This window comes from Phasianus colchicus, chromosome 14 (assembly GCF_987193195.1).
Source record: "Phasianus colchicus chromosome 14, bPhaCol1.hap1.1, whole genome shotgun sequence".
NCBI lineage: Eukaryota > Metazoa > Chordata > Aves > Galliformes > Phasianidae > Phasianus > Phasianus colchicus.
The window spans coordinates 12,580,622-12,590,647 of NC_143449.1; the positions used below are offsets into that span (position 1 = coordinate 12,580,622).

Below are 10,026 nucleotides of genomic sequence, written 5' to 3' on the forward strand. Positions count from 1 at the left end.
GCTGATGTTTTAACAAAATCTGAGATTCATACATATAACCAGCGTAGCTCAAGGAGCAATATATTAATTAAACTTGAAGAATAAGACCATCAATAAAAATAGCAGTAGTCAGTACATGCATTCAGGTACAGCTATTCCTTCCCTATGTAGATACACAGGGAAATTCAAAGACCAGCGTGCCCCTTATGCACACTGCACAAGACAACTGAGCAGGGACACAAGTAAAGACACAGCTCTCATTTTTTGTGATAGTTCTGGCAATAATTTAAATTTAAAGGGAAGCAAGGCAGGTCATAATCACTCTGTCCTTTCAACAGATGGGGCTGACATACCATATTACAAGAATATGTTATCACTGAGTATGCCTTTTTAGGAATCTACAATATGCTATTTTCTCATATATTTTTTCTCCAATAATCTACAGTTTCAGAGTTAGAATTAAAAACATGCAGTTTTTCTAGATATACTCTGCACATAGCACTTTCCTGAAGATAGAATACTCAGATATTCAGAACTTTATTAAAAAAAAAAAAAAAAAAAAGGTTTCAAATTAAATTTCTAACAATGTTTCTTCCTCATGTTCCTTTACATTGGTAGATTTTTTCCCCTCTTAATCGTAGTATCAGTTCTGTAAGTCAAAAATGACCCCTCCATAACAAGAAAACCCACAAAACTAATAATAATTAACAAAAATATATATCAAGATTTATATATTTTGTTAGCTGTAAGTCTGGAGATATTTTAGAAAAGTAGAAAAATCTGAATTAAGAAAAGCTAAAACAAGAAATATAATACAAATCGACAGAAGAATCAAAACTATTCTACCTATAACATTTTTCATCAGCACTGTGTATGCACACACATGAATGTTTAGCTTTAAATTAGAAAGACTACTTTGGTTTTAGATGAGAAATGCTGAACACATCATTGCAAAAACAAGCACAGAAGCACCAAAAATAATTACTCTGTTCTGCAATGCCCACATTATGCACTCTAGAATCACAGGAAGCAGAAAATACACCAGTATCTAATTTTAATAGAGGTAATAGGAAAGTGATAAAGCTTCATGTTTTAGTAGATGTAAAATAATAAAACATTATGAGGATCATTTCTAATGTTATGGAGTTGCAGCCTGTTTTTTGTTTGTTTGTTTGTTTGTTTTTGTTTTTTTTTTAACCATTTTGTTTGTAACACAACTGTTCTGTTACAATTGTGGAGAAGAAGGACTTCTTATGGTCTCTGCACGTTTCTGCAACTTAATTCACAGCAACATGTCATTGCTGGAGTGGAAAGAGATGAAACATTTAATTCCCTACCCTCACTCAAATACTTACGGTCCTAGTTTGTTATTATTTTTGAGGACAAATACCTTTTTATGTTACAAAATAGAAAATATATTTGCATTAGAAAGAAGTGCTCTAATGGGTAAGAAAATATAAAATTCCCACTAACAAGATGTGCTGACCAAGATGACTATGATAACAAGGTTACAGCAAACATTCTGAGTCAAACTCTATTCCTGGATATAATCAGTTAGTTCCTGGCAACTTCAATGGGAGTTGTGTGTCTGTAGAACGTGCAGAGTCGCTTACAGTTTCCATATGTTTGGAAACTTACGAGCAGAAGTCACAGCTTCCTCTTGGTACTCATCATCTCAAACATGTCATCACTGAAATGATCACTTCTGAGACACTGGGATAGTAATACAGCTTTAGTATGGCATTGTACACAGCTCCATATTATGAATTCTGTATTTATCATTTGGACTCTGAAAACTTCTGCAGTCCCCTTTAATTTCAAAATGCTTCTTACACTTAGTTCTGCACAAACTGGCCATACTTGTCAAAACACAATGACTTATAGCAGAGCACAGTAGGTCTTATGCATAAAAATCTAGGTTATAAATGTCTTCTGCAGTGCATGAGTGTTTTTACGATCTAAAAACTTTTTCAAGAGACAAAATTTATATTACAAATAAGATTTAATTTTAATATTATTTATATTATGACTCCTACCTATTGTACCCAATATTTTTTCAACTCATCTATAAACTAGAATTTTTTCCCCATATAAAATTTTGAGATTCTCTCTCTGGGATGCGTGTTCTTACCAGCCATCATTTTAATGATATATAATAGTAACCTGCCTTGAGAGAGAGGGGTTTCTGATGATGTATAGCAGTATAATAGGTTCTCACAGCACACCAATGACATGTTGCAACCATATATCACCACAGGAACAGTTTGCAAGATCAGGAGTTCAGGGGATACACATGACCAGAGTACAACCATAAAGAAAAATGAAAAAGAACCACAAAGCCACTTCTGGCAATTCTGTCAGTTTGTGGCGAAAGGTATCCCCAGAGCTAGAGGTTTAAACGTCACATGATTTCTGGTACAGGCCTGAAGTGACAATTCTTAGGTGATAAAAGCACCCTAGAATATTGCCTTCTAAATAGCATCAATAATTTCATTCTCTTTCACTGTTATTATTAAAACACCTTCCACTGACTAAAACTTGCACATATTTTCAAGTGCAAAATCTCTGATGATGAAGGGCTCAAGTTGTGTGCAAGAAAGTACAGAGAAAGCTATTAGTCATTCTTACTTATGAGAAGCCACAGCAAGCAGGGAAACTGGCATGTTTCATGTGGAAAACAAATACATGACATAATCGATTCTATGCATGGTAAGTTAGAGATTGCTGAAGAGATCCAGGTGAGATTAATTCTAGAGAATATGAAGCAAATATTTTCAATGACTGTTTTTATTCTTAGTATTTATAAACATGTTCAAATTTCACTGATATTACAGCAAAGGTAAGTTCACGCTTAATAAAAGAAGAATTTTTTTATATATATACACACACAAGTATTTACCTACTCGTACTACAGATGCTCACATATTGAACCATGCCAACATTTATACATCATACGAAATAAATTTTCATCACAAACCTGCCCACCCCATGTGCAGTGGCCCTAAGTACTCAAAACTAAGCATCCTTTCCTACATGGAAAATAAGATTACAGCATGAAACTCTACAGCATAACCAGTAGCTTTGACTTTCCATCTTGCTTTTTGCTTGACTAGGATGAGTGAGATGAAATATTCATACAAAAAAAAAAAAAAAAAAAAAAAAAAAATTGAAACCATTATTAAAGTATTCCATCTTTATCACATTATCGTTATTAATGATGTAGTCTGGTAATTCACGTAAACATTAAAATAGATATAAAACAAAAATATAATTTCATTCAAGAAATAACCAGGAAAAGTTTATTCTGCTTTTGGGGCCAGAAACAGACGAAGAAATCAACAAATCTGCAACACAGTTCAAATTGACCCAATTCTGTGATTGTCAGAGTAAATTTTCTTGCCAAGCCATCGTTACTACTAATGATAATGATCCTTTAAAGTGATTTTATGTTCTACTTGCATAATGAAGTTTTGTGTTGGATATGATTCCACTTACACAGATCTGATTTTAGAATAAAACTTTAAGGACTTAAAAACAGTATCTTTTTAAAAGAAAACCATCACTCACTGTTCTCTCTAAAGTTAAAGACCTGCAAGTAACTTAACCAGATATTTAGATACCTTCTTTCAATAAGTGACAATTTCACCTTTAACATGTCAGTATTTTCAAAAACTTCACAAGCTTGCACTAGATAAATAATGAAATTTTAAAGATGAGTTTTTGAAATATCATTTCAAATTAAAACCTGATTATCACAGACAATCAACATCTTGCTAATAGTGCTCATTTCTTGAAAAGTATTTTATTTCTGTATGAACTGTACGAGACATTCTTTTATGTAGTTTACTTTTTCTTCTATTTTATTCTTATTTTGCATCTCTCTCTTCTATTTAAAGGATAACCATGCTTATAACTGTTTTATTCTTACTTCTATAATATATGTATGACATATCCAAGCTTACCTGGATTAATTTGTTCTGTAAAGATAACAAAAAGTTAAACTGAATATTTCAAAATTGACATTAGTTATTTCTTCCTGTAAGTTCATTTGTTTTAGGTCAGTTTCATCATTCAAATCTAAGTGCTGAAGACAGTGATCTTCTAGAAATAAGTTTTATGGCTATTGCCAGGACAAGTTCCACATGGCCTGTTCATGATATACTAAATTTCACTATGGTTTCCCATTGTGTACATGGCAAGAACTAACTTATGCTAACAGAGTTGCACTGTTATTTAATGCAATTAATATTAAAAGTCATGAAAATATGGATAACTTTTACTTATAATCATTTCATTGATCAAGATATAAAATCACCTCAAAATTCAAAAAATTCAGATACATTTAAACATTGAGTTTCAAAGATGATAATTTAAAAGTTGGCAACAATATGAAGTATAGTTCACCAGGATGTTTTTTTTTTTTTTTTTTTTTTTTTTTTTTTTTTTTAATTAAGTGAGATCTTATTCCTCATATCTTGATTTTATAAATCTGCAAATACTCACAAGAGCTTGTCCAATATTTTTTGCAGGTGTCAAAGAAGTGGGTACGTGGCAGTTACTAAGGGCTACATCTTCATAGATTCTAGTCAACATGTTTCTTGCCTGATGTTACTGCAGCTAGAGAGTTGACTACACTTATCTCCCAACTGCACAGGTAAAATTCTCTAAAGCCTTTTTCCTCCCTCTTTCTGCTCATTCTAACAAGTGGTCCTCATTATTTGACTACAGTAGAGATGAGTGCAGAGCGCTTACTATCTAACTTATTTATCTGTTAGCTCTATTCACAACCTAGATTTGGACGTCAACAGTACCTGGAAGAAAGCATTACAAAAACTAGACCTCAAAAAAAAAAAAAAAAATTTTCTTTTTGAAGTTAGAGTAAGTTCTACTGATGGAATTATTATTATTATTTTAACTTAAATTTCAGTAAAAAATTTCCTTCCACACTATTACTAATTCCTGTTAAGATGTTGGAAGATACCTATTTACATAACAATATTATTATACTTCCCTCTTCTCCACATAGTGAGGCTTAATTCCTGTACAGCCATAATTTCTCAAGCAGTACTTGGAAAGACAATTTTAGAGGTCCGTAAGAAAGATTTCTGTGGAATGATCTGTACCAGTAATACTCTAAACATACAGGAGCAACATACACATTATCTTTAAAGCCAAAGTTACCTGACTAAGGAAGCCTACTTAAATCTTTACGTACATCTTAATGTGTGTTGATGAATGTAAACTGAATTATGAATTAAGTACAAATCCATATGTAGGTCTTCTCAATTCAGTAAGTTATGTTTTTCACCAATTATTTTTCTCTCCGTATAAACCCTTAATATCTTACCAACGATACACTGTAATATCATGTAAGACTTAAATTTGCCACTGCCACATTACATTCAGCTCTGCTAAAGATTAAAAAAAAAAAAATAATCAGCCTGATATATATTATCTGCACACAATCAAAATATAATAATTCCATCCACCTTTGAATAAACCTTGTAGGAAAACACTTATCTGATACAATAAACAAAGTGCTTTTTCCAGCAAAGGTGAAATCTTTTAAAGTGTTTTTATATAGTACTCAATATTTTTTAAATTAAAAAGTATATATAAAAATTCTGTGAAAGTATTTCATCCAAAAATAAAATAAAAACATAATTTGCCCGGTGTTACTACTAAAATTAAAGAGAAAAACCTTTAAAATCCTTATTAGAAGCTCGCCAGGCTCCAAAAGATGCCTAGCGACACGTATAGTCTTTAATTCGTACTTTGCATAGTATTAGTCCTTAAGGACTTTGTATCCCAGAACAGGCCAGAGAGAAGTTAGTATCTAGCTTACCTGAACCAAGAAGAAGGATGCAGTAGCTACAGCTCACGTTTCCAGTAACTCTGCCACATGACTTTCGAACAAGAACTACCTTGTATCCAGCTGGTTTGGAGCACAGACAACTGTCTGCAGCTGTGAAGAAAAACCCTAATGATTAGAGAGAAAAAAATCCCAACATCATAACAACCAAAACACAAACAAAAAAACCACACACAGGCTCTTAAGTCTATCCAGTACTCTTTGACATAATATGCTGTATTTTTGACAGAAAAAGAAAGTCCAAAACTTCACATAGAAAGCAACGGAGATATTTTTTATTGAATTATTTAAATATCGATGCAAGCTTAGAGGCCCCAGTGAAAACATAGATCTACTGAAGATTAAACAAACAAACAAACAAACAACATTTTCCACAGGAAAATTGGCAGTTTATGGAAACTAGTTAAACCAGATAAGATGCAAAACTGAACTTTGCAGAAGACTTTCAGTGAACAGAATAAATCATTTTGCAAAAAAAAGACGTGAACGCAAGAGCAAGAGCCGTAAAGCCAACACTGATCAAGGGAGTAGAGAAAGCTGCAGTAAAGTTGAAAAGGCAGAAGAAAGCTCAAAGATAGGTAAAGATAATTTCAGTTTCCTGCAAAAGCAAGTCCCTGCATCAAACAGACAGGTTGAAGGAAAAAGGTACAAAAACATTTACAAAGCCCTTTTAAAGAAGTTCCATGCACTATGAATACTACATATATCACTAAAATTATTCTAGTAATAAAGCCTCTTCTTATATAGGACTTTATTTTCCTAATAGAACTATTCACAGAATTTCTTTTGGAGATTTTGTTTGCTTGTTTGTTTTTTAACATAAAGAGGAGACTAGTCCATCAGGACTAGTTTTATCTGATATATTATAAATAAAGGAAGGAAAGAGAGAAATAAAAATAAAAAGATAAATAATAAAGCCCCCAAATCACTAAACAAACAATAAAATATTAAAGATGTGATGAACCCAGAATTTCAGCACACTAAGCAGAATAGCTTTCTATATTGTTTTGAAAACAAAATATTGTTTTTACATCACACATTAACAGAACTTAGCCTATTAACTTTCCTTTTTCTTTTTGTGAATTGCTTTGTATTTCAAAATCTTAATGTGAATTAAACTCTTTACAAATGCTGAAAATTCTCACAGAAAGAGATAGTACTGTCAAAAAATGGCAGTTCCGTCACTTTTCCCCATCTTCTACTTCTCAGGTCTCTGACAGTTTCAGAAAACTAGATTTCCTGTTCAGCTCTGAACATAATTAGCTATCTCCTGCATTTTCAAGAGGATTTCTCCATTGTTGAACTGATTTTTTTCTAATTAACATATTGATTTTTATTTTTTTCTGATTAGTATCTCTTTTATGACTGCTGTAAAATGGTTATAACTAATTGGGAATACTAACAAGATATTCATTCAGTAGTTCTGGCACTGATTCCTTTCTATGGCGAAACTTATTTGTACCTCTATCATGTGAGTATAAGTTTTTCCTACTGTTCTGCATTGGTATTAATAACATTAAAAGACTTTTTGTCAGGCAAAGCAATAAAAGCAAATAAGTACTTTAAGTTTTGTACATATGATATTACAGCTCAGCTGACATAGATTTAGACTACAGAAAATTGGCACAAACTTGATCTATTTCTAGCACTGAAAATAGAGATTAATCTTCTTTATTCTACACACTACATCACAACTGCCATTGTTACCAGAGAAGCAGAGCTACTACTTTCCACTTCCTGTGCATTTTAAACAGTAAAAACTGTCTTTAATGAGACACCATTCTTTATCAGCCAAGTATTCTACTGTTGATTAATTTTTTTTTCCTTATAAAAGCAATAGCAAATCATATTTTGTGAAAACTGTAACATATATCTTACATAAAAGCCATTTCACCTCCAAAAATCACAAGCAGTTTTATTTAAGTTCAATTAAAAGAAATAGCATTTTGTCAAAATGAGTTTTGTTTAGAGAGTGTCTATAAAAACAAAAGAGAGTGAGACTTTAAACAGAGAATCCAGATGAACTGAATACATGTGAGAAGCATTGCTCAGCTGACTGATTTTCTGATTGCAAAACTGATTTTAGCTGAAGTATTAACTGTAATTTGATAACACCTGCTGTAAGCTGACCACACACTAAGAAGAGCCTACAGTCACAAAACCTTTGCTTTATGGACCATGGTTGCTTGTTTTGAAGTTCAAACCAGGCAGAAAAACAAAACCTGGTCAAAGCCTTGTTTGTGTAATTTCTTCCTCTTCTACTATCAAACCAAAGGGACTGCTCTCATCTCAGGTGCACAATCAACTATCAATCAAATCCCAAGATGGTGCAGTCGCACCTGAAATATAGCAATAATTTGAAAATTTAAAATCACAGGATGACAATACAGTTCCTGGTTTCAAAAAAAAAAAAAAAAAAAAAAGCTTATACAGCTTAGATATGGAAGAATTTTATTTTCATGAACCTACATTTCCTCCCCATTATGCCTTTGAAAACCCCAAAAGATAATAATCAATTATTAGAAGCATGCCAATATTAAATTAAAAACACACTCTATAGTTAAAAAAAAAAAGGTTCCCATTCTACCAAGCTACCTATGATTTATACTATGTGACCATATTCCAGTCACAACAAATCACTTCACCTAACAATATCAAGCATATTTTACCATAGGGGATAACATTTTAGAGTTAAATACTTCAGCTCTAAAAGTTGACAGATACTACTTATTCTGCACATTGTTATCCTACAAAAGCAAGTACAGATTTCCTGGCTCTTTTGCTAACTTTTGTTTAAAGAGAAGCAAGGTTCCTTTGTGGTTCTCGCAAAGCCCAAACAGTGTTATGGTCTGCAGTTACTGTTTTGCTCAGGTGCAACAAATTAAGAGAGGAAAACGTAAAATAAATGCATGGTGCTGTGGCTATAAAACTTCTCCCATGCTGGGGTGAAGCTAATCAAAGGTAGCTTTAGAAACAATAACGCTGAGACTGATATACGTGGTCTTTGTGGAAAATATACTAGCTAAGTGTAAATGCATATAGGGAGCATTTAGTATAATTATATTTAGATATTAAATGCTTTAAAATAAAGTCTGTTTTCTTCTATGGATTGCTAATTTCTAATGTAGTGACTTCTCAGCTTTTCTGTATTTCATGTGACTGTTTTATCCATGTTTTATTGTGTAATGTATAAAAATGTTCCCTGGCTGAGAAGGCCCAGCAGACACTGGAGCAAAAAGCTCACCAGCTCCCGTAATTTAATAAAAAATGACAAGATTCCCAAATAGCCTTTCTCCAAAATATACCTGCACAGCTCACATCTAGCTCTAAACCCCTCTTCTCATCTTGCACCTTTGCTCATACTGTTTTTAAAAGGAGCTGCAGCACAGAGGGACAATAGCTGAGATAATATCTAAAACTCCTCCAACTTCGCTAACAGGACACATTTACTCTAGAGAAATTAAGCCACTGTCAGAGATAAGCCCTAGTTTAAAGTAAACACGCAGAAACTTGCACAGATCAGCATGGCTGTGAGGAGTTTCTTAACAAGAGTTTCCTCACAGGCTAGGGGGTGCACACCTCAGACAGGGCAGAATGCAGAAGTTGATCTTGCATGCGATGGCTGCCATTGCAGCCTCTGCTGGCAGCTGAGGAAGGTTTTAGGAGTGGTCAGGTCTCACGGTATGAAAGCAACACTTCTGATGCAATGAATAAAGTTTTGCTATAGTTTCACCACATAATTGCTTATTTGCAGAGAGATCTGAGTGTGTATAGGGGGTGCATGTGGAGACAACTTTGGTGGGGTAAGGTCGGAGCTGCCCTGTGCTGCACACAGCAGAGCATGGCCAGGACCAGCAGTGACATCCAGGGCACCTCAGGGGAGATGTGCTTGTGGAAGGAAGTGGCAAAAAAAAGTGTGAGGAACAGAGCTGGAATGGCCAGGACAGAGAAGGGGCAGAGAAGGAGGAGCATGTCAATTCCAGAAGGCCCTGAGATTTCAGCAGTCATCATGAGTCCATCTGCCTCAGCCCTTGGCTTCCTCACATCAGTGACAGCAGGAGAGGCTGAGGAATGCAAGCCCTCCCCATATTTTAGCAAATACACTGGAGGAGATGTCTTTTTCTCCTTAAAGTCCTGCCAAAACTTAGACAAAACAGAAATTTTGCCTTTAAGAT

General features: G+C 33.7%; 1 long non-coding RNA gene across 1 annotated transcript; it reads right to left on the minus strand.

The window, feature by feature from the left end:
• Window positions 1-2,902: 2,902 nt before the first annotated feature.
• On the minus strand, window positions 2,903-7,816 carry LOC149916021 (uncharacterized). The gene is made up of 3 exons (XR_016471013.1): window positions 7,730-7,816; window positions 5,825-5,944; window positions 2,903-3,083 (listed from the first exon to the last, which is right to left on the minus strand). It is a non-coding gene; the product is annotated as an uncharacterized LOC149916021 (long non-coding RNA).
• Between the last annotated feature and the right edge of the window lie 2,210 nt (window positions 7,817-10,026).